Source organism: Halichoerus grypus, chromosome 11 (genome assembly GCF_964656455.1).
Source record: "Halichoerus grypus chromosome 11, mHalGry1.hap1.1, whole genome shotgun sequence".
Classification (NCBI taxonomy): Eukaryota; Metazoa; Chordata; class Mammalia; order Carnivora; family Phocidae; genus Halichoerus; species Halichoerus grypus.
This window is the reverse complement of record NC_135722.1, coordinates 87,315,147-87,340,230: the sequence shown is the minus strand read 5'-3', so window position 1 is coordinate 87,340,230 and position 25,084 is coordinate 87,315,147. Positions and strand designations below refer to the sequence as shown.

The following is a 25,084-nucleotide window of genomic DNA, read 5'->3' as shown; positions in this document are numbered from 1 at the left end:
AAATGGAACTTTCTAAACCATGATAACTACACATTCACCTAATATCCCTAGTGCCCATTATTTGTTTCCAGCTTTATTGAGGTATAATTGACAAATGCAATTTTAAGATTTTCAAGTATATATGATAATTTGATACATGTATCCACTGCGAAAGGATTTCTCCCATGGAATTAATTAACACATCCATCACCTCACTTTCCTTTCTTCCTTCCTTCCTTCCTCCCTCCCTCCTTTTTTCTTTTTTCTTTTCTTTCTTTCTTTCTTTCTTTTTTCTTGTGTGAAAGAGCATTTTTAAGTTCTACTCCCACAACAAATTTTAATTATACAATACGGTGTTATCAATTATAATCACCATGTTATACATTAGATCTTCAGAACTTACTCATCTGATGATAATGATGGTACCCTTTTGCCAGCCTGTCTTATTTTCCCCATCTTCTAGCCCCTGGGAACTACTTTTTTACTCTGTTTCTATGAGTTAGACTTTTTTTTAGATCCCATGTATGAGATACCAGACAGTATTTGTCTTTCTCTGTCTTTGTGTCCATTATTTTAAGCAGGTGTTTAAGGAGCTCTTCATTAATAAAACTCACAAAAATGTCATTTAATTCCCAGTATAATCCTAGCGCATAATTAATTACTTTTGTCTTCATTTCACAGTTTAGAAAAATGGGGCTCAGAGAGATGAATGAATTCCACTGGGACTACCCAACTTGTTTGTCTGAACTCAAATTTACGTCTGACTCCCAAAACCTGCATTTATATTTTGGGGCCGTGTTGTCCCTCAGGTGTCCTATGTAGAGACAAGGTGCCTAAAGCACAGCTGCTTCCCAGGGCCTGGCAGGCTGGCGGAGAGACGAAGGTGCAGGCCACCGTCACGCTGGCTGCCGGAGGAAAGGCGCCTGGGGTCAGGCACCGTGGGGATGGGGGGGAGGGGGTACACTGGTAAGGGCACGTCACAAGAATCAGGGGACTGTGTCTGAGAGGGGCCTGTGAGGAGGATGGACGCATGGGTTTTCTCTGTGCTGAGCTAACCAGTCTCAACGGGGCTTGAGTGTATAACTGTTCTTTAGGGTTTCCCTTTAGCTTGGCATGCATTTTCTGGTAAACAGTGACATTTACCCTCGAGTTCTTGGATTTTTATGGCTTCTGAGGTAATAGGTAAGTCTATAAAATGCATAAAACAAAGAGACCACTTGGTGAGACTACAAGAATTTGTTTTAAAGAGCTGGTAAATGGGCAAAAATAGGGGAAAGGGATTAAAAGGTACAGATTTGCAGTTATAAAATAAAGAAGACGTGGGTATACAATGTATGGCATCGGGACTACAGTTACTGGCGTGTAACAGCTTTGTATGGTGACAGATGGTAGCTAGATGTGTCGCTTCCTACACAAATGTGGAAGCTGTGTTGTACACCGAAAACTAATACAAAATCGTATGTCAACTACACTTCAATAAAAAAATAAAATAAAATACGTGTTTGGTTAAAAAAAAAACCAAACTTTAAAAATCGGTTTTTAAAAAAAAGCAGCTGTGATTTTCTGTTGTTTTCTAGAATCCACACTGTGGAGAAAAACCAAGGAAGCACTGAGTGGGTATCTAATGAGAAACACTGACAGTGGTCTACTAAAAGGATATTTGAAGGAGACATACCTTTCTCATGTTCAAGTGTAGAGTCTCCCAAGTCCTAAAGCCCGTTGGATGGGACCAGAGAGACCACTTGGTTAACCTCGCATGTGCCGGAGGGCACTTCCTCCTCAGAATCCACAGGTTGTCCTAGTCTCTGCTTGCACGTCCGGTGGGGAGGGAGGCACTATGCTGCTCGAGTAGGCAGCCCATTCCTTTGTTGGTGTTCATGAAGGTAAAGCCAGCTACTCAAGAGTCTTCATTTCATACTCTGGAGCCACACATTAGAAATCTCATTGTCCAAGTGAAGGCCCCGCAAATATTCAAAGGCAGCGTCTTATACTCCTGCTAAGTCACATTGGACTAAACTCCCTCCACCTTCACTTAATATATGCAGTGGGCCTACACAGAGCCCATACTCTGTGTATAATGCTACTTGCTAGGGATACAAAGATGATAAGACACAGCTTTCCCCCCTCTTTAGGAGCTCATAGTCTAGTTCATCTAGAAATTCCAGACATGATATTGTTTCCATCACCCTATCCTAGAGAGTCAAGTTGCATTTAAAGGGTGGTTTCAACAATTGGACCCAACGCTCTACCCACAGTCTGTGCTTTGTACTTCCATTAGTGAAGCCTAAGAGCTGTGCTCTTGGAACTGTGATCAACTCAAATCCCACTTTTCACCCATCTGCACTCCACAAACAACTGTGAAGTCAGATGGTTTCCATGCTGTATTTATTTAATTCATTTGTTCATTCATTCAGTAAACTTTGAGTACTAAATATTTGGGGCCCTACTAGATACTGTTTCTCAGATGCAGTTCTGAACCATGATGTAGTTTTGGCATCAAGCTCAGTTTTGTAGGAAAGACACAAATAAATGGAAATTCCCAATATGGTGGGACAAGTGCTCTGATAGGATTGTATGCAGGATGCTGTGCAATCGACCAAGGAGAGCCATCGAATGCTCTCGAAATGAAAGAGTGTTGGGTGAGGGCCAGAGAAGGATTCCTGGAGGATCTGGTACCTCTGTCACCTCTAAAAACACAATTAACAGTTAACCAGGTAAAGGAGAACCAGGCAGACAGAGCAAACTTTGCAAGACTAAGGGGCGTGAAAAGGCCTGAAGGTATTTGGAGGACTGGATGAACAATAGGCTCCCAGATGAGGGCGGAAGCCTCGAGGTGGGCAGGGCTCTGCACGCCTATCTAAAGAGATTGGGTTTTGTCCCGAAAGCCACTGAAGGATGGAGTCATCCCTGTTGATTTTAGCCCACTCCAAGCGTTAAAAATCCTGGTTATGTCATGCAACATTTTACTTCTTTGTGACATAGGATTGATAAGCACACCCTTTCTGCTTTTAGACCAATTTTGGATAAAAGTAGTGAAAAGGGGGGTGCCTGGGTGGCTCAGCAGCTGCCTTCGGCTCAGGTCCTGGGATCGAGCCCCGCATCGGGCTCCCTGCTTGGCGGAAGGCCTGCTTCTCCCTCTCCCACTCCCCCTGCTTGTGTTGCCTCTCTCGCTGTGTCTCTCTCTCTGTGTCAAATAAATAAATAAAATCTTAAAAAAAAAAAGTAGTGAAAATGGATAATAAAAGAAGGACTGAGCCCCTCAACCTGCCTTGGAAGGGAGCTGCGAACACTGGGGTCAGCAGGCCTAACAAAGCCCACTCCAGCCTGCCCGATCTGGCCCTCCCTGGCTGTCCGAATTCCTGCTATGCTTCATCGACCTCTTCTCCGCTGTTCCTGGAACACACTAAGCTCTTCTCTATTTCTGGTCCTTTGCATATGCTGTTCCACTGTCTGGAACATTTTCTGTGGCTGGTTCTTAACCTTGAGATATCTTCTAAAAGATCTCCATCTCCTCGGTCCCCAAACCACACCCCGCTATGCTCCATCACTCAACATGTTTCTTTCTTTCATAGTACTTATCGTGAGTTATGATTATATATTTGTTTACTTGTTTGTTGTATTATTATTTAGGCCCTCTCTCTCTCTAGATTGTAAACTTTGCAAGAAGAGAGACCCTGTTTATTTTGTCTACTGCAGGAGCTCAGGAAATATTTAGGCGCCATTAAAAGAGAAGTTTTCTATGGGAATACTACTTGAATATGGTTGACCATGAACCCTAAAAGACGGGCAATGTCCTTTGCTGCCCTTAGCTAATCAAAGGGGGAGTCTGATACACTATCCAGAATCCAGAGTAATGGCCATATTAGACAAGCCTGCACTGTAACAGGATTCCTTCCAAGTACATTCTTGGACTGGCTTGAAATAGGTCTGTAATACAGCGGATTTCACGGTCTCTCTGGCTGTGCTATGGTGACCCTCCATCTTAAGCTGAGAGTCTATAAAGAAAGGCAGCAAGTGGATATCAATGAGAATATTATGGACACAATGAAGTTATGCTCAGTAAATAGCGCTTTAAATCTTCAGGGAGCTGGGCTTAGATGGAAATTCTGTAACTGAAATTTGGGCTAACGGGCTGGGTGGAATCAAACAGTAGGAATTGGGATGAGGCTCATGTAGGGCAAAGAACACAGAAAATGAGTTGATTAACTTAGAGACAGGAAGACTGGGAGGCTTCCTTAGAGTTCAGCAGGCCTGCCGATCAGTAAATCAGCAAGAATCTGTTGACTTGTAGTTTGTATTTGGTTGTGAGTTACTCTCAACCCTGGCTGCACCGTAGAATCCCCAGGCCTGACCACAGGCCAGTTAAATCAGAACCTCTGGGGATGGGGCCTGGGAATTAGTTTTTTGGGTTTTTTTTAAAGCTCCCAAGGTCATTTTAATTTGCAGTTGGAATCGACACAGCTAGGAAAGGAGTCTCTGTGGAGGATAATCAGGTATAAAATAGGACTCCTGCTCTTAAGGTGCTTGATTGGAGCTTGAAATTTAATGCTGAAAACTTAAGTGATAATGTAAGGTGTGCCGAAGAAGTAGTTAATAAAATAGGTGTAGGTGAGATTGGAATAGGGAGATATTTTTGTGCTTGGGATCCAGCGGGGTACTCTTAATTAAGTGCCAGTTATGCACTCAGCCCTGAAGAAAGTTCTGAAGGAGACACAGAGGAGACTAACACACAAGAAACTTCTGTTTTGGGTAGAGGAAAACAAAAACAACAAGCCCGAAGAAAACGAGTTATTTGCTGCTACGTTCTGACTGGAAATTTAAGCGCACTAAGAATTCCAAGAGGTAGCCTTGGATGTATTTGGCACAAGTTTCTAGTTGCAGGTGGACTTTGAGTGTCACCTTAAAGAGTTGCATAGAATTCATTTAATTTTACAATTTATAAAGCAAACAACGAGGACGGGCTTCTAGCCAGGCACCCTGCAGAGCACCGTACACAGATTAAGTTCTCGAGGAGTGCTTTGGAGCTGTGTGCTGTCATTCTCTGTGCTGCAGGTGGGAAAGCCAAGGCTTAGGGAGGCTAAAGAAATGTGTCCAATGTCACACAAGTGATTAAGTGGTGTTGGCTCTTGAGCTGAGCTTGTGACCACCATCTGTAGGACGAGCGTGAGCCGAGGAGGGAGGCCAGAGGGAGCAAAGTGGATTTTTGTGCATTGACTAAGTAGCAGCGTAGGTTGAGTAGCTGTGTGATTATTTGAAAGCTAACTTGGGGACCAGTTCCATTCGTCAGGGGTTTTGATTGTCATTTCATGGAATTTATCTTCTGGACACTGGGGAGTCCTTGAAGGTTTTGGGGGGCAGGGAGTACAGTGATGAAAAGTCGTTTTCAGGAAAACCTTCAAGCCTGAAGACAGGGACACCAGTTAAAAAGATGTCTCAGTGGTCACGGCATGAAGCCTAAACAGAGTCAGTCAATGGGATGGGAAAGGGTGGGAATGGGCGCTTCAGAGAAGGATGGCTGTTCTTTATGTCCAGAGATGGCAGTGCACGTGGGATTGGACAATAAATACCTCAGGGGTAATTTCGGTTTGATGTTAGTTTGAATTTCCTTACATGAGCAAGGTAGAGAGATTTTGGAGTTAAGAGTGTACATTTTTTGAGCGAATATTAAGGGAAAGGCAAGAGGCGATTTTTCTGAAATTAAGCTCTATCTACATAAGTGCTAGGCTTGTAAGGATAGTATGACCTTTGATCCAGTTCAGTTTTGGCTGTTATTTAATTTAGGCCCTGTGACTAAGCTACTTTTTATGCCTTCTCGAAGAGCTTCTGAGACAAAGGAATTACATAAAGTACAATCTTTGATTCACCAATGAACTTCTTTTCTCATTCCCCTGCTGTCTTCTCTTGAGCATTAATTACGGCTACTAGGTACAGATCGTTCTTTAACGACCTGAGACCTTCCTCTGCTGAATGAGATCTCCAGCTCTGGGATGGGAAACTTCCATAGATCCTTTTTGGATCTCCAGCTCTGGGATGGGAAACTTCCATAGATCCTTTTCGTAGGCCTCCATAATGCTCTCTTGATACCTGTATCTTCAAATCCTATGTTAGCCCTCTGAGGAATGCCAGAGGTAGGAAGATGGGAATGAATTAGAGTCAATTTGTAGCTCTGTTGTGATCATCATCATGCACTGGCTTAAGAAAGACCCAATGCCTCAATTGCAAGTATGCTAGGTATGTGAAAATACTACCTGAGCTAGGTGTGAAAAATTCAAACACATTATTACTAATGATTTTCATAAGGGCTAAAGAGTTTAGGCCAAAAATAATTAGGGTGAACAATAGAGCTGTCAGCAAAGCTCCCAAATAATGAGATAGCAATTAATGAATGGACTCATTGTTCTTTTTGGCTCTAGGGCATTAAGTATTTCATTTTAAGTCATGGTAAGTAGTACAATTCGTTTATATCTTTATTTAAAACTGTTAGTTTAATGTTAATTGATTTTACTTTGATTTATAATTTAATGTTCAATCTTAATTTAAAAATTAGATGATTTCCCTCACCTCAACCCCATTATAAACCTTATGAGCAAGAGTGGTTTTGGTGCTCTCAGTTCACACCCTATGATAGGCCTCATAATTAGGCTCTTAATAAATGTTTTGATGGTATTAATCATGACAATGATGAGTTTTAAGTGTGCTAGTGTTGCCTACTAAGACAGACTATTTTGATGTTTTGCATGACATCATTGTGTAGGGCTAGGCTGGCCAGTTGTTCTCCTCATGGCCCTTTTCCCCTTTTAGATCCAGAAGCATCAGGAAAAGCCTTTCACCTCATTATTATTATTATTATTATTACTACTACTACTACTACTTATTTATATATTTATTTATTTGGCAAAGCCTGCAGGATATCATGGGAAATGCTTTCACATAACCATTCCACGCAGCAAGCTTTCCTTCCTACAGCTGTCCAGAGATTTCAGATAAGCAATTATCGTTGCTCAGCTGAGCCCATTTATTACAATACGTGTATTAAGTGTATCAACTATCACCTTCAGCACCTCTCTCTTCTCCTCAAGGAAGACCAGATGTTTACAAACCATTTCCCAGATCATGGAGCATTGGATCCTGGGACCTCTTTTTTCTTTTTTTAAGATTTTATTTATTTATTAGAGAGGACAAATGGTGGGAGGAGCAGAAGGAGAGAGAGAGAGAGAAGCAGACTCCCCGCGGAGGACCCTGAGACCGTGACCTGAGCTGAAGGCAGACACTTAACCGACTGCGCCACCCAGGTGCCCCAAAGGTTGGCCAGCTAACCTTTCGACTCTTTCTTTGACCTGGGACCTTTTGACTCTTTCTTAGAACTAAATCATTCAAAGAGTCATGAGCTGAGGAATGAGAATATCCTTCATTGCACAGGATATAGTAAGACATTTATCAAGATTTGGTTTAACAGACTCCTCTCCTCTTACCCCAACTTTCCCTTGTACCCTTCCTCCTGAAGAAAAGTAGTGACCCTGGGTGTTTTTGAAGTGAGTGGATGGCTTAACATCCCACCAATTTCCCTGTATCTCCCATGATACTATTTCTTGAAACTTCTTATTATGGGGTCTGGTGTCACCTGGGCTTTTAGCTCCCTTCTTAGCTTTTTCAGAGTCCATGTCCAGAAAGACCCATCTTGTTTCAGAGATGTGGATTTCTTAAGGATCTCCTGTCCTGGGGCGCCTGGGTCACTCAGTCGTTAAGCGTCTTCCTTCGGCTCAGGTTGTGGTCCCAGGGTCCTGGGATCGAGCCCCGCATCGGGCTTCCTGCTCCGCGGGAAGCCTGCTTCTCCCTCTCCCGCTCCCCCTGCTTGCGTTCCCTCTCTTGCTGTATCTCTCTCTGTCAAATAAGTAAATAAAATCTTAAAAAAAAAAAAAAAGAATCTCCTGTCCTTTGCTTTATCTGTCTCTTTTATGGAAAACATTGAATTAGATGGGCCCACTGTTCTCTATGTGGGCCTTCCCATGGTCTGCAGGTGCGTTCAGGGCCAGTGGCTGGTACAGAAGATGAGGCTGAATGTGCTTTTTATTTTTAAATCCTCACACTGTGTCCCTGTGAGTTCTGCTGTTTCGTTTCTCAGTGTTTGGGAATCAGGCCAGTGTCTTGGTCCTAGATTGTTTACCCAGCCTTGACAGATGGGTGATGCTCAGTGGTTGTTGTGGAGAGAGTAGGGTGTGGTTAAGGGTGGAGGTGGGAATGTTGGTTAAGAAAGACTAGCAAATGTCAGTGTGTTTAGAAGTTGGAGGAGCAGTGCCGGGGAATGGAGACGTTTGGCAGGACATTCTTTTCCTGCAGAAACTTTCTCAGAGATGGCTTAGGGGAAATGAGTTGGCTCAGTGTTTCTGATTGATTATCTTTGAATAATGTGCAAAGAATTGTGAAGCTAAGGAACATATCGAGCCTTGCTAGTTAAGAACAAGCAGAAATTGCAGAGTCCATCAATAGTACTTGGAGTTGCTATGTCGGGACCGATCAGTTCCCCCTTGAACTGTGACCAGCCAGGAGTCTTAATCAGTAGGTGAGTGGGTTAACAAGTTGTCACCACTAGTTTGTATTTAATTACTGCCTTAGAAAAGTGACGACTTGAACCTGACTCTGGTAACTCCATTATAGGCCTAAAAATGTAAAAAGATCAACAGTGGTTCATCCTCTCCTCTGTGAATGGATGGTTTCTACTGAGATGTTGGTCTGGTATAATTTGGCTGCTGCCTGAGGCTATTTTTGGAGGCTTTTGGTGTGTCTTGGGAGTCTGTCTATCCAATGGTTTTATTTGTATGTAGCACTCCTGCCTTCTGCCAGTCCTTCACTGAGTTGCGGGGTCGTAAGGTAGACACAGCTGGATCAGAGAGAACACCGCTGTGTTCTGACTCACTCTCGGCCTCGTCCCCCAGGGCAGGGAAGACACTGGCCCTGGAGTAGCTCCCATCTCATGCTCTCAGCTGTGTGATGGGAGAGGGAAGGCAGGGTCTGGCCCGAAAGGGCCTGGATGGGCAGCTGGATGGAGAGCCTGCGGAGTCTGGCCAGTTGGAAGAGAGCCATGGCCCAATGTAAACGAGTGCAAGCTGGCAGGGCAAATTGCATGTTGAAGCTCTTCTCTTTGAGGGCCTACAAGTTGCTCCTGTCAAAACTCCTCTTTTGAGGAATACACATCGCAGGTGTTAGGGGGACCAGGGCCTGTGGCAGAACCAAGTTGTGTCTGTGTTGGTGGATCTACTTGGCGTGGGAAGTGGGTTCTGTAGTGCGGACGGTAAGAAGGGAGATATTCTAGGAAAGACTGTGCTAGCCCAGAGGTCCCTGTCGGATGATAAGTATAGCACACGTTTGTATTGCCCCTCTCAGCTGATAATGGTACCTAGAAAGTGAAATATGCTGACCATGACATTAACATTTCTGATTACATTTCAAAACCTTATTCTGACATCCATCTTATTTAGGAGGCCAAAGAGATCCTAAAATTTAAAAACATACACTTATTTTAAAAATCTGTGCCTTTGACATAAATCTTGGTACAATTCCACACTGCAATTTATTGACCTTATTTTTTTTTCTGTTGATAGAGTGACCATTTTTGAGCCTATAATCCTGAGCCCAGAATCAAACAAAGAAGGGGAGCATTTGCTTTTCCACTTACTTTACTCCAGCATTTGCTAACTTGTTACCAGCGGGGGGGAAATGTTATTTGAGTAATTAAGGGAAACCCAAAGCAATATTGATACGTATCTCTGGGAATAATGGTTGCAAGTTCTATAAAAATGCCTCTCTACTTCTCACATGGTCAATGGGGAAAAGGCTCATGGAAAATGAGAAAGTACCTGGGCATCTGGCTACAAATCTTAGTTCTTTGCCCATGCGGATGGCTTGGCTCACTTCTTTGGTCTTGGTAATAGGGCCATTATTTCTGTGTTAGATGGATTTCAGGATGTCATATGTTGTTTCAACCCAGGCTGTTCCCCAGGAAACACAACTGTTTGTTCTCTTTTCTGGCCTAGGCTAAAACCATGGTGCCATCTTTTTTCCAAGCACAGTGTCTCTGAATAGGATCTCCTTTATCTTTCAGAAATCTGTGAACTTCACTGATTTTTCTGTACGTGGGAATATACTTTTTTTGGTGTCTATATTTCTGTAGATTTAAATTTTATACATTGAAACATGTTGCTTCCTACTGGGAAAAAAATTAATGCGATTTAAGAAGAAACCAAAATATCTCCTTGCCTGCCTTTTTCTTTTGGGAATTGGGCACTATATCATGAAAATTATGGGAGCCTTGAGATAAGGATTGACTCTTCTCAGGCAATATTAGCCAACACCAGTGCTTAACTCATTAGCACTCCCTGGAAGAAGCAGAAGGCTTTAACTGTATATGCATGTACATTGATTACCTAGAACACTAGAAATATCAGAAAGGAAAGTTCCCTGGTAAATTGTATTTTAGAATTTTGGAAGGTAGTGTGATATAATTAAAAGAGCATGGCCATGAATCAGATAGATACCTGTTCAGGTTTCAGATGTGTGCCTATGTCATTGAAAATTTTTGCTCAGACTAAGAGGTAGGTTTGCACAGAGTCTAGCCCGTGGTCGTGCTCGGTAAGCTTTCCTTCTTTTGTCTCCTCTGTCCGTTGCCTTCAGATACGGGTAGAATTTGAGAAGTGTGACACTAATTCAGTGTCTCATTGAGCCTGTCTTCTTTTAGAGAGATTGACCCTTCCTACTGCCCTTAACACAGCGTGAGTTATTATTATTATCTTTTTTTAGTGAGCAAATCAATGTCAATGTTGCAGGCCATCAAGTTGTAATACATAAATCAGAAGCCTGCCCTTCCATTTCTCCTCTCTTCCTAAACGTGTATTTGCCTGACTTAGGAGAAATTTCTAAGCAGAAGTCTTTCAAATTGGTTTGTGTGACATATCAGATTATTAGCTGTTAATCTCTAAAACACTCAAGCTTCCTTAAAAATGGGCCACATGATTACAGCCACTGTGGAAAACAGTATGGAGGGTACCTAAAGAAATGAAAAATAGGACTACCGTAGGATCCAGCAGTCCCACTTCTGGGTGTACATCCAAAGGAAATAAAATCACTTTCACAAAGAGATTTCTGCACTATTATGCTCATTGCACCATTATTCACAGTAGCCGTGACATGGAAACAATCCAAGTGTCCATTGACAGGTGAGTGGATAAAGAAAATGTAGTGTACACATACAATGGAATATTATTCAGCCTGAAAAAAATCCTTTCATTTGTGACATGGATGAACCTGGAGGACATTATGCTGAGTGAAATAAGCCAGACACAGAAAGAGAAATACTACATGGTCTCACTTATGTGTGCAGTCTAGAAACTCCCAGAAACAGAGAAGAAAAAAGTTACAGAGAGCTGGTGGTTGGGGAAAATGGGAAGATGTTGGTCAAAGAGGACAAACGTCCATTTATGCGACAGATATGTTCTGGAGACCTAATGCACAGCAGGTGGTGACCATAGTTAATAATAATGTATCGTATACTTGAAATTTGCCAAGTGTGTTCTTGCCACACACAAAAAAGGCAATTATGTGAGCTGATAGGTATGTTAATTAGGTTGATTGTGATAATCATTTCACAATGTATACCTATATCAAATCATCCCATTGTACACTTTATATAATTTTTATTTCTTGGTCATGCTTCAGTATAGCTGGGGGGATAAAAGGGAATTGCAAAGGCCCAGAAACTTCCAAAGTAGTATTTACCATGTCCTCTCAGATTATTAAAATCACAGTGCTTTTAACAATAGGTTGCTGAGTCAGTTAGTGATAAAAAAAAGATAGACGATATGAAGGAAGAAAAGAAGTGTCTGAGGCCAGCCACTACTCAGTGTTTTGGTAGTTCCTGCCTAGAAAGGCAATACATGACATGAACAGAACATTTGTCCTTACCTCTAGGGGTGTGAGCTCTGGTCCTAGTTCAGACATCAACTTTCTGTGTGAGTTTGTCAAATACCATCTGCCTCATACATCAAAGGCCAGGCTAGAAAAAGTAATGTCTGTGTTCTGTTATTCACTGTATCATCGGCTGTAAAGCACATAGCCTCAAAGTCTTCATTGTAAATGGTTAGACTTAATGCAAAGATAGTCTTTTGCCTTGAATAGTTGCGATCTGGATCACTTATGGGGATATCAGATGAGTACACAGTTTATCACTGCACTTCCTGTGCACAGAGATTCAGTTATGCTGGAGAAGTTTACTTGCATGCATTAATACTCTCGTTCTCAGCACCCTTCTTTAATTCAGCTAATATTTATTCAGTTGGTATTCTTGCAAAGTATGGGAAGTACAGTGTGGGAGATAGAAATATAAGACTCTACAGTTGGATTGAGAAATGTAAGAGAGACACATTGTCTCTGAGTGTGATAACTACTGATAAAATCATTACATCTCGGTACCAAAAAGGGACCTTAAAAACTATCTAACTCCCTTGCGTACGGATGAGGAAGATTCCGACAAAGATCTCATTATGGACTGAAGGCTACGTAAGCTTAATGTTGGTATTGTTGAGGGTAGAGTTGGATCTTAACAGACAGGGTTTGGCTCAGTGCAGGAAGGGGGAGGCCTTGTTGCTGTAGGGAGCAACCATTTTTGGTCCTCACTGGCCAGTTGGGTAACCATGGTCCACATGGTACACATTCACTGTTTTGCAGAATCTTATTGCTGTTATTCCTCTTATCTTTTATTACCTATAGGAGCAAGACACAAGCATGAGTACATATTGATATTTCTGCTGTATAATTTTCCGGCTACTGTTTATCTGCCACTTGATCTTAATGGCTTGAGCAGGAGAGAAAGGGAGAGGAACTCGTCCATTCCATCCAACAAGATTCTTCCACCAAATATGGAGATGCTCTTTCCTCCTCTCTTTGATAGGGTGCATCTCTCCTAAGTTGGAGCCCTTCCTGCCACGTAGTTCTGTGTCCCCTGACCTCATTCACTGTATAACCTTTAAGGATGCACTTTTATCAGAAAACAAGGGAATTACCAGGAAGAGGAGACTCGACCACAGAAACGATAAGACGGACTGCCTGACATGGAGACAGCTGGATGAAAATGCCTGTACGTTGCCGATCGTTACGGCAAAGGGAAATCTTCTGATGCCTGAGTATGTTTGGGTGGCCTTACCAGACCCTGGTTTCTTTGAGAGCACTCCAGTTTAGCAACTTGCCTTCTTGTTCCAGCAAAGAATTCTTCCCACTGGCCCTACTCAGTAGAACCAGTTTCCACCTTAGAAGCTCTTTAGGTATTCTCTGGTAAGGCCCAAATGCCTTCCCAGCCTGTGTTTTTTGTCTTTCTTAAATTTTTTTTTTTTTACAGTTAGTATTTGGCAAATTTGTATACTTTTACCTGTTTCTTTTTATTCTCTATTAGTCTCTGGTTAGGAACTCAGCTAATCTCATCCTTCACATCTCCATTAAATGACATTCTTTTGGGGGCATCCTGACCACCTATATTTGGTTAAATCCTCTTGCTGAATGCTCTTTATAGCACCCTGAATGACTGCTTTCTTAAGTGTCTGCCATCTGGCCAGACCATAAGCTGGGCAAGGACCTGGTCTGTCTTGCATACTGTTTTATCCCCAGTTCTTGGCACAGTGTCTACAGGAGGAATTCCATAATTTGTCAAATTAAATTGAATTTTATTCTCTTTTATCCCACTTTGTTTCTATTCTTTGCAACCAAAGGCAAGCTAGAGAGAATACATTTAAGCCAGGATTAGAATGCATAGGGAGAAGGAGGAAATGAACTTGAATTTGGAAAATTACATTTTGGCATGAGATAGGTTCTAAGTTTGGCAGATGATTTTCCTTCTGGGTAATGAGGAGCTTGCCTATGGACCCATGGGGCCACTTCCAGAAAGGTAACCTCCTGTGACTTTTTCTAGAAACTTTGCCCAGTGCCCTGGCGTGGTGCACATTTTCCCAGCTTGCCTGCTAGAGATTCCGATACTATGAAGATCAGTCTGGATGTAGCAGAGAATGGAGTAGGGGGGGAGTTTCAGAACTTAAGTCAGAAGATTTCCTAGTGAGTAAACTTACTGGAAGTTTGTCATTCTTGAAATTCTCTGGCCATTTTCATTGAGCCTGCGGCTCCTTCCCCTTGTGCTACTTCCTCCTTCGGCAAGTGTCTTGCTTGTTGCTGCTTTTTCCTTTTCCAGCCCCTTTGACAAAGTCATACCCCGGGGCCCAGTCCTTGATCCTCTGTTGTTTGTAAGTGTTTCTTTTTGGGAGATGGATTTGACTTTCAGGCCTTCAACTCTGGTTCTCGGGACAATCTCCATACCCATCTCTGAGCGCTTCTGGGCAGGACAGTCTGTGACCGTCCCTGCCTGTTAGGTGTCATTGATTGGGTATCTGATTGTCACTCCAAACTAAATAAGCCTCTGTAAGCCTTGTCTTTTCTACCAGGACATTCTCACATGGCAGGGGTGCCACAGTTCCGGCAGGCACCGCTAGAGTCTTTGAGTCTCCCTGTGCCTTGCATGTGTCTGCACCTGTCTCCCACCCCAGTCTCGTGGTTTTCCAGATCCTGTTGGGTTGACAGTGAGTCTGGCATCCATTCCTTCCCTTCTCCCCACCACCCAGCTCCTTCTCTTTTTGCGACGAGGCCGTGTACTCTCTAGAACCCAGCCATCTGTCCTGAATTCCTAGGGTTCTTATGGCACCCAGCATTGCCACATGCTTCTTTGTTTTCCTGTTTTGTTTTGTTTTGCTTTTTAATTTTAATGTCTCATTTTCCCAATGAGCTGATTACCTTCTTGAGGTCAGAGATGAGGAATTGTCTTCCCGTCTCTAGCAGTTAGCATAGAGCTGCGTAGCTGTGGGTCAGGTTCACTGATGACCATGACAGTGAACGGGAGGACTCTCCTGGTCTGCATCCATGGGACGCCAAGACCTTAACTAGAACTGGCAAAGCACAAGATATGAAGCAAAGGGGTGGATTAGGTTAGCACAAGAGAGCGGTGTTGTTACTTCTAATGAACAGAGGCATCTCCAAAATATGGAACATGAGTTCCTTTTGAGCGTTGAAAAAAGTCAGTGCCTCTTTTGGGATCGTTCTTCGTTGTTGGAAGATATTTCTTTTCCTGCTCATTATCTGATGTTAACCTTCAGCAAGCTTGTGGAGAAGTATCATATTGCCACTTTATAGAAGAGAAAACAGAAGCTTGGGAATCTGGTTTGACCCGAGGCCGTAGAGCCCAAAGGTGGCAGAAGCGCATCTCCAGCTCTGATCTTCTGGTCCCAGGTAAAAATCAGCTCAAGTAAGACAAGGAGTTCAACACCAGGAAGATGCGCTTCCTGCTGTTGGCCTAAAGAAGTTTGCGATTTTGTGAGAAATAGAGGAGTAAACAAACTAACTCTTACTCCAAGGTTTGAATTAAGGGTGAATAAGGACACAAACAAAATGCTGTGGGCACATGAAGGGAGGAGTGATTAATTCAGTTTTTGTACTGAGCAACAGCTGCTCTGGGAAGCTTTCTGTCAGTGAGTGGTTATGAGGTGTGGATGAAAGCAGGTGTGGGCGTCTGTAGAAAACAGAATGGCCGGGAGGAGACAGACAGGGCCATCTCCAGTATGTTCCTTGGCAGAAGGAGCCAGGGAGTGGCAAAGGCTGAAGGTGGATGGTGACCACATTTGGGTAGTTCAACATTCTAGGCAGGAGGGGAAGGTCCCTAAACCTATCGGCCCCAACTGGCTTAATTGGTTTCACTGAGCTCTCGGTGTAGCCCCGTGTTCCTGTGGGCGGCTGCAGTTTTGATGACATTGCAGGCTGACTGTGATAAGACTGAGCTTGTCTCTGTGCAAAAATTGAGAATCTGGAAAGATGGCGCCATGCCGTCAGCCTGCCAGGGTTGCTCCGATGTCCTTTGCTCGTTTTCCGAACTTCCTACGTTTTTCTAAATCCCACCCCCCCAGTGTGTTCTCCCTACTTCCTTTATTTTTCAACCTTGTGAACCATCTTAAGTTTTTATTTAGCCAGATGTTTATTCCAGACGCGACAGTATGGCAGTCTCATGTGGATTTTGGAATAAATTTATTCCATGTGTTTTTAATTCATTCACACTTAACCCATCAAAATGCCCCCCTTTTTTTTAATGAAGTAGTTAATGGCTAAGGCATTTTTGTCAGCCTTTGAGTTGGCCTCTTCAAACATTTTCTCTTTTCTTTAGTCGTACAGAACCATCCTAGAAACTTGGTGCGTGCCAAAGTTAAAAGGACCCTCGGAGCGTCTTTATATTTGCTTTCATCCCTCTTCCCCTTCTTTCTCATGCTTATAGATTCTCCATCTAGACACGCAGTGACGGAATTTTCATGTCTGGTTCCCACTTACCCTCCACTCAGCCTTTCCTTCACCCTCTTTCAGCATAAGACAGGGCAAATGAATTTTAATCCCCGCATCTCCTTTCCCTGCTGTTGTCAAAAATTGACTTTGGTCCTTCTAGCGTCTCCCCAGCTCCATCCTTCTTTGCCTCCATCCTTCTTAACCTTGGGAAGGGCTATGCTTTGGGCCTCTTAAGTGTTCTATGGGTTTTTTTTTTTATAGGTCTGCAAAACCTGCAAATGATTTCTGGAATCTTGATAGTTTTAGGGGATGTCCAGCTAGGTCAGCCCTTCTACCAGTTTCCTTTAGATCCCTTGCTGCTGTCAGTCTCTCTACATAGTTGTAAGGGCATTTGAGGATGTCCACGTGGCAAAGAGAAACTGGCAGATTATGGTGTGGAGGTCTTGCTTTGCATATGAATGCACAGAGGAGGAGGAGACCCAAGTGCGCAGTTCACGAGTATGTTCTGCTTTCTCGGTAAGAAAACATATCTGCGGGGCACCCTGGGTGGCTCAGTTGGTTAAGTGGCTGCCTTTGGCTCAGGTCATGATCCCAGGGTCCTGGGATTGAGCCCCATGTCAGGCTCCCTGCTCACTGCGGAGCCTGCTTCTCCCTCACCTCCTAGCTCATGTGCTCTCTCACACTATCTCTGTCTCTCTCTCAAATAAATAAAAATCTTTAATAAAAAAAGAAAAGAAAAGAAAATGTATCTGCTTTCCTTTGGCTTCCTCACAGAGCATCAGGCAACTCCAGTGAAGGCAGGAAAGGAAAGGGAGGGCACAGCAATGAAATGCCCACTGGGTACTTCACAAAGGGTAACGCATTTCATCCTCACAGAAATCTTCAGGGGTGAACTATGATTAGCCCTGCTTCATGGAAGAGGAAATTGAAACGAAGAAAGTCTTGGTAACCTGTTCAAGATCACTCCACAAGTCAATGGTAGAGATCCTCTTCTTTCCCCGGCCCCAGATTACCAGCCAATTGGTAGGAATGTGAGCCTCTGGGAATCATTTGGCATGGATGATTTTATGATTTTTCCCAGGAAGCTCAGCTAAGAGCCACCCAGTTGTCCCATTGAGTCTGTCAGGTTATCTGAGTATTTCGGCACCATGTCTTTGTGTGTGTTGCTTTCGACCCTCTGAAGCTTTCAGCAGATATATAGGTCACACATTCCTGGAACATAAATCAGTCAAGCAAGCAGCTTAGAGATTCTTATCCACTCAGACCTTTGGCCCTGGCCTGTGTCAACCGGAAATGTGGGTGTGGAGAGTCGATTTGGGGACTGCTATGTTGGAAGAATGGAAGAGAAGCCCACGGGAGATGCGTAGGAACAGAAACTGTTCTTTGGGGATTCTGCTCTGAAGTTCAAGTACGGCTGTAGTTGGAGGGGACAGACTTCTGCCATATTGAGGAGATGTGCCAGGACCGTGCCTCTCCCTGGCCCAAACACATTCATGTGCACGAGCTTACAGTTTCCAGAATCAGCACAACCGGCAAATGTTCTCTTTAGCCTGCTGAATGTTCTGTATCATCCCAAACACCCTGGGATGTCCCAGGGCATACCGACCACTGATGCACTCAGATTTTCTAATCCAAAACCAGATTCTCAAAACAGCCAGGCGTTTGGCAGGGAATGACTTCTAGGCATACAATACAGACAGTTATGTGATATCCGTCCTGCAGCAAAACATTGGCTAGGGGGACTGGTTGAGGGAAAACAATGATTAGAAAATGCCCGTTCATTGTGGTCATGTTTACACTCCGTTTGTCAACTAAAAATGTGTTTGTTTAAACAATGTCCTTGGTTTATAGTCATTACTCGGTAGCAGATAATGTGCTTGAATTTCACAAGTGTATGTGAATGATCTGGCAGAGCAGGGCAGCTGTCTTCAGTCAACATTTTCACATAGTGATAATTCTCAGGGAAAGAGAAAGACGTACTTAATACATAGCATTATACATCATCCGCCTTCCCAGGGACCGCAGTGCCCCCTAACGTATGTGTTAATTGTAAATTTTTCCCTACTATTTTCTCCCTACTATTTTTAAAACCTACATTTGATTTTCAGCCAAAATATAAAAATGTGGCTGGATGATCTCACAGTACTTTTGTGGGAATATGAAATGGGAGTTGCCAGAGCTTTGTGAAATTAAAGCTCAGGGCCAGTGTGGTTTCGTTGGGAATCGGGTCATATAGTAAAACAAGAGAAGACAGCAAACATCTGGCTCAAGTGTATTTTGTCTCACTTTTCTGCTCCCTGGTTGGTTTGCCTTTTGGGAGACTCAGTGCGTAGCACGCACGTGACCCACCCTGACTTCTGGTGCGGCTGAGCTCCTTCTTTCCAAGGACCGACAACTCAACACATTACCCCACTGCAGTCGTATTATTTACAAGGGCGGTCCTCCTGAAACCCCCAAACATATATGCTCATCCCAGTGGCCTTGTGTCATTCGTTAGAACTTTGTGTTTTTCTTTTTTAAGTAAGCTCTATGCCCAATATGGGGCTTGAACCCATGACCCTGAGATCAAGAGTCGTGTGCTCTACTGACTGAGCCTGCCAGGTGCCCCTGTGTTTTTGATGAAGGTTTTTTGGTTGGTTTTAAGTGTTATAGAACCAAATCGCATAAATCTCCAAAAGCCATTTATCTGTTGTTTGAGTAGAGTTAATGCACAATGTTATGTTAGTTTCAGGTGTACAACATTGTGATTCAATAAGTTTGCACATTATACTTTGTTTACCACAAGGATAACTACCATCTGTCCCCATACAATGCTATTACAATATTATTGACTATCTTCCCTACACTGTGCCTTTTATTCCCATGACTTACTCATTCCATAACTAGAAGCCTATACCTCCCATTCTCCTTCACCCATTTTGTCCATCCCCCAAGCCCTCACCCTTCTGGCCACCATCGGTTTGTTGTCTGTATTTATAGGTCTGGTTCTGCTTTTTGTTTATTAAATTGTTTTTAGATTTCACTCATGAGTGAAGTCATGTGGTATTTGTTTTTCTCAGTCTGATTTATTTCACATAGCATAATCCCCTCTAGCTCATCTGTGTTGTCTCCAAGAGCATGAGCTCATCCTTTTTATGGCTGCATAATGTTCCATTGTGTATATATTATATATATGTATTTATGTAGCCCACATCTTCCTTATCCATTCATTTATTGATGGACACTTAGGTTGCTTCTATATCTTGGCTGTTTTAAATAATGCTACAGTAAATATAAGGGTGCGTGTATCTTTTTGAATTGATGTCTTATACCCAGTAGGGGAATTACTAGATCATATGGTAGCTCTATTTTTAATTTTTTGAGGAACCTCCATACTATTTTCTATAATGGCTGTACCAATTTACATTCCCATCAACAGTGTATGAGTGTCCCTCCTTTTAAATTTTATTTTTAACTTATATTCAGTAAAATTTCACTATTTTAGTGTATGGTGTGAGCTCTGACAAATGCATCCAATTGTATAACCCAGAGCCACAGTCTAGATACGACCCAGTCCTGTTACCAGGTGGTAGCTACACTTGGGGTGAGCGTAGTGTAAGGTAGAGAGTAGCCCGATCACCATGTTGTACACCTGAAACAAATGTCGCATTGTATGTCAACTGCACTTTGATAATAATAATAAAAACCCAGCCTTGTCACCCCCAATTATCTTGTGTTGCCTCTTTATAGTCAAATTCTTCCTCCACCCTTAATCTCTGGAAACCACTGATTTCTAGATGTCTTCTCCATCTCTAGTTTTGCCTTCTCCAGAATGTCTTGTAAATGGAATTCTGCAGCTTTTGAGTCTGGCTTTGTTCACTTAGCGTAATGCATTTGAAATTCATCCATGATGCTACATATTCCCTTATTATTCTTGAATAGTGTTCCATGATTCTATTGTATGTATGTATGTACCACAGTTTGTTTCTCCATCCCAGTTGAGGGATGTTTGGATCATCTCCAGTTTTTGATAATGACTAATAATGCCACTATCAACATTTGCATATAGGTTTTTATGTTTTCTTTTCACTTGAATTAATACTAGGAGGGGGGATTACTGGGTTATATGGTAACTGTAAGTTTAACTTCATAAGAAAATGCCAAACTCCTTTTCAAAGATGCTATACTGTTTGCCTGCATTCCCATTAGCAGCATATGAGAGAGAGTTTGAGTTGCTCCATATGCTTGTCAGCACTTGATATTGTCAGTTTATAAAAATTTTTAGACCATTCTAACAGATGTGTAGTGGTATCTTGTTGTAGTTTTATTTTTTTTAAAGATTTTATTTATTTACTTGAGAGAGCGAGAACACATGTGCTCAAGCGAGGGGAGGGGCAGAGGGAGAGAGAGAGAATCTGGAGTAGACGCCACACTAAGTGTGGATCCTGACATGAGGCTTGATCCCAGGACCCTGAGATCATGACCTGAGCTGAAATCAAGAGCCCACTGCTTAACTGACTGAGCCACCCAGGCACCCCTTGTTATAGTTTTAATATGCATTTCCTTAATGGCTAATCATGCTAAGCATCTTTCCATGTACTTATATACTGTCTATGTATCCACTTCGGTGAAATGTCTGCTCAGAACTTTTGTTCATTTTCTTATTGAGTGATTTTTTAAATTGCTGAACTTTGAGAAGTTTTTTGTATATTCTGGATACAAATCATTTGTCAGGTGTGTGATTTGCAAATATTTTCTCCCAGTCAGTAGCTTGTAGTTCCATTTTCTTAACAGTATCTTTTGCCAAGTAAAAGTTGTTACTTTTGATGGAGACCAGCTTTTCACCTTTTTCCTTAATGTGACATTCTTTGGGAGTCAAAGCTAAGAATTCCCTGTCTAACCCAGAGTCATGAAGATTTTTCTCCTATGTTTTCTTCTAAAAGTTTTATAAGTTTATGTTCACTTTTGGATCTATGATCCATTTTCAGTTGATTTTTAAAATAAGTTATGAGTTCTGGGTTACAGTTTTTTTGTTTGCATATGGATATCCAGTCATCCCACTTGTTAAAGACTATCACTTCTCCACATTATACAGTTTTTATTTTAAAAGAAAGAATATGATTCTACCTAGCATGAGAACTCAAACATCTTCTATCATGAAAGAAGAAAATTCCTTAGACCCATTGGCTCAGGAGTGGCTGAAAGAGAGAGTCCCCTTTGTTCGGAACACCACAATATTTGTTTTACTAGCAGTGTCCTAAAACCAAACATATTTTATATATTGCTGGGATTTCTAGGTTGTTGAGGTTTTTTGTTTGGTTGGTTGTGGGATTTTTTGGGCTTTTGTTTGTTTGTTTGTTTTGCTCAGCTTTTTAGAAGAAGTTTTAACTATGGGCATGAAAATTCTTTTTTGACAAATTGGACATATACTAAAACTTTACAATGAGAACAAAACTGAAGTTCATTTAGTCTAACTCTTCCTTTTTTAAATTACAAAAATAATACGTGCTTGTAGTAAAATCTAAATACGGGTGACCCTTGAATAATACGAGCTTGAACTGCATGGGTCCACTTAGCTGCAGATTTTTTTCAATAAATACAGTACAGTACTGCAAATGCATTTTCTTTTTCTTGCAATTTTCTTAATAACCTTTCTCTAGCTTACTTCACTGTAATAATACAGTATATAATATATGTAACATACAAAATATGTGTTAACTGCTTATCAGTAAGGCTTCTGGTCACTGGTAGGCTATTATTAGCAGTTACGTTTTTGGGGAGTCAGAATTTATACAAGGATTTTCAACTGTGGGGTCAGTCCCCCAGCCCCCACATTGTTTAGAGGTCAGGTGTACTACACAAGTATCATCTAGGGAGTGGTTTCCTACTACTTCTCTGCTTCCTTTCACTGGTCCCTTTGATGGGCTTCTCTTCCTTTTTATGACCTCAGATGTTGGTGTACCCCAGGGCTCCATCCTTGGATCTCTTTATTTCTTTATTTCACTTGCTCTGTAGGTGGTGTCATTTAATCCTCTGGTTCTGTGAGCCACATGTACTCCCAGGAGTCCAGGTTGTGTCTCCAGCCTAAGCTCTTCTCTGAACTCCAGACTGGTACGTGTAGCTGCCTCCTCAGCACATCTGCCGTGTGTAACAGCAGCTTCTCTAGAACAGAAATCTTGGGGGCGCCTGGGTGGCTCAGTCGGTTAAGCATCTGCCTTCGGCTCAGGTCATGATCTCAGGGTCCTGGGATCTAGTCCTGTATCGGGCTCTCTGCGCGGCAGGGAGTCTGCTTCTCCCTCTGCCTCTGCCCCTCCCCCTGCTTGTGCTTTCTCTCTCTCATTCTCTCTCAAAATAAATAAATAGAATCTTTAAAAAATAAATAAATAAAACAGAGATCTTGGTCTGCTCTTTGTCCCATCTTTCCCTTCTTAGCCAATGGCACCGTCATTCCTCTGTGTGCTAAAGCCAAAAACCCAGACCTGACGTGGCGCTCTCTGTAGCTCAGACATGACCTTCAGCGCTTCCGCAGGCTCTTCCACCCCTCACTGGAAAGCACACGCCCTGAATGGACCACCTCTCACTATGCAGCTGCTCCCGTTCTGGCTCAGGCCACAGTGGTGCCTGGTCTAGAAGGGTGCCTTGCCTCCCAGCTTGCGTCCCAGCTTCCACACTCACCCCTGCACTCAGTCCCCCGCACGGCAGCCACGGGGATCTTCAGGATGCAAAGCCCATCATGTCCTCCTCCAGCTAAGATCTCGCCAATGCTTCTATCACATTCTGAAGAAAATCCAAACTCTTTGCGCTGGCCTTCAAGACCCTACATGATCCGACTACAGCAGATTTCTCCACATTTTATTTTCCTGTGACGTTCCCCCCGCCCTGCTCACTCTGCCTTTTTGCTACTCTTTGAACACAAGACCATTCCCACTTTAGGGCTTTGCTTGAGCTGGTTCTCTTCCCCCCCGGGTGCCCTTCCCAATGTTCTCCTCTCCACTGAGTCACCTATCTGCGAGAACTGTTACCTCTTCCTTGCCTCCCCTCTCGGAAATGCCTGCCTCCTCCTTACCTCCCCCATCTTCACAATCTGCTGTGTTTTTCTTCATAGAATTTATCACGACCTGGCCTTATATATATATCTGTTTGTTTGCTGTCTACCTTCCCAACTGAAATGTAAGCTTCCTGAAGGTGGGGACTTCATGTTATTCACTGCTCTATCGCCAACTTCTAGAACAGAACACAGCCCATAGTAGATGCTCAATAAGCATGTATGGCAGGATTGAATACAGGATTAGAGTCATACGTGTAGACTACTTTTCACCCTACTTCACTCCCATGCCTTCTCTAGAGGTAATCACTGTTAATAGTTTGGTGACTAACTTCCTCGGCTTAAAAACAATGCATTTATAAATGCAGGCACACATCCAGATTTTTTTTTTATAGAATGCAAATTGTTCCATACCTTTATTTTCTCTCAATAATTTACTTTAGAATTTTTTTCCATTTTAGTTTATTTTTCCATGTAATCTAGCTATCTTTTTACATAGGTCTTTTTAGTGCTTACATTGTAGTTCATACTATAGATGTACCACAATTTATTTAATCATTTTGCTGTAGATATGTGGGTTGTTTTCCCTCTTTCACTATTATAATCAAAGCTGCAGTGAATATGCTTGTACATAAATCTTTGTGCATGTGGGAAGATTGGTCTCAAATTATAGAATTGCTTGGTCAGTACTTTGAGAGGTATTGCTTAGTTTGTCTTTCTAAAAGACTATACTGATTTACACTCTTACCAACAATATATGAGTACCCATTTCCCCATATCCTGGCCAATACTAGATATTACCACACATCCCAAATATTTTTTAATGTTAGGGGGAAAAAAGTTTAACTCTCTTACAAAAGAGAAAGCCAAAACTCTGGTGATTAAAAACCTTACGGACAGGTAGATAACTAGCCACTTCCTATACTGGTAAGCTCCTAAGCTTCTAGATGTTAAATTAGCCTGTTTCATAAAGATAGTTCCTTTTAAAAGGAAATGTCAGAATTAAAGGAATAAAGTGATTTGAGATGAGAACTACGTTGTACCTGTGAAGAAGCTTTCAGATAGTGTTTTTAAGAAGTGACATTTCATAATGTATCCTGGGAGATCCCAAACCACAGGCCCAGGTATCCTCATTTTCTTGCTATAATTCATTCCCAGATGATTTTTTTTTTTTTCCCTCAAGAAGAATCCACCACACAAAACCTCAAGTGTTAGCATTGGCTGGAGAGTTAATGGAAGACATAGCCATTGGTGATTTATTATTTAACAACTTTGTGGTTTCTACTGGGCTTTATGAGAAGGAGTCAAAGAACAAGAGAAGTTATCTGTTTTAATAACAATGACTGGGGCCCAAAACAGAAGCACGGGAATGAATAAGAAGAGAAATGCCAACCCAGAGGAGGGAAATACAATATACAAGTAGCACCCGGGTGTTTCTGTGACATGGGTTGGTTTTAACCCAGAAGTAGTGTGAGCGTTGGTTGCTCACAGGCTTGCCTTTGCCCTTGTAGTGAGCTGTCAGGGCTGGGCCGAGTCCCGAAGGGCGACCCCTGAGTCTTCCCTATTTTCATCAGGTATCAAGATGGGCTTGGGATGAGAGGTACTTTTATGGCATCAGTATATTAGAGTTTGAAGAAGTCCTTGAAATTACCTGCTTTTTTTACTCGCTATATGGATGGCAAGACTGAAGCCCAGAGAGATAAAATGACTTACGTAGGTAAGGATCATGAC

General features: G+C 42.4%; 1 protein-coding gene across 1 annotated transcript in view; it reads left to right on the top strand.

The window, feature by feature from the left end:
* Positions 1-25,084, top strand: part of BARX2 (BARX homeobox 2) — a 70,900-nt gene that overhangs the window by 30,032 nt on the left and 15,784 nt on the right. The window lies entirely within an intron of this gene.